Below are 610 nucleotides of genomic sequence, written 5' to 3'. Positions count from 1 at the left end.
TATAGGTAATGGCCGAACCTTTTATAGGTAATGGCCTTTCCGGCCGGTTATGGCCTTTGCGGCCAGACCGTTGTCTCTCATAGTCTCTTCGGCTTCTTTGACCAAGTCGTGGACTGTGTGCGGACAAGCCTGCACTATTCAGACATGTCACGGCCAAGTCATGGCTAAGCTATTTATAGGTGATGTCCTCTTTGGTTTGGCCGTTTGTATCATGGCCTCTCTTTGGCCGGGTAATGGCCCTTTATGGTCTAGTAATGGTCGAGCCATGTATCATGGTGTTTAGACCATAGTACACGAACTTGTAGTATTGATCATGGGTTTATCCTCCCTCCCCCTCATGACCATACTATAAGGTCATGGTGCTTTGGGATAATTAAGCCTAATGAGTTTCCCTATGTGTACATGTTTCACAACGTGAGATCTTGACGGGATAACTCTATGCCTTTTCAATATTAATCTTTTGCATCAAGTTCTATACTAGGATGGCTAATCCTATCATGCCATATAGTGTAAAATTTTGTGGTGTTTCTTAATATGGTCACCACATCTCTTGCATCTTATCATACTGATCATTAGCATAGTATAAATCAGTAGAGATCATCGGTATAGT

Source organism: Brassica oleracea, chromosome C6, assembly GCF_000695525.1.
Source record: "Brassica oleracea var. oleracea cultivar TO1000 chromosome C6, BOL, whole genome shotgun sequence".
Taxonomy (NCBI): Eukaryota; Viridiplantae; Streptophyta; class Magnoliopsida; order Brassicales; family Brassicaceae; genus Brassica; species Brassica oleracea.
The sequence above is the reverse complement of the archived record's forward strand: the minus strand, read 5'-3'. Positions refer to the sequence as shown.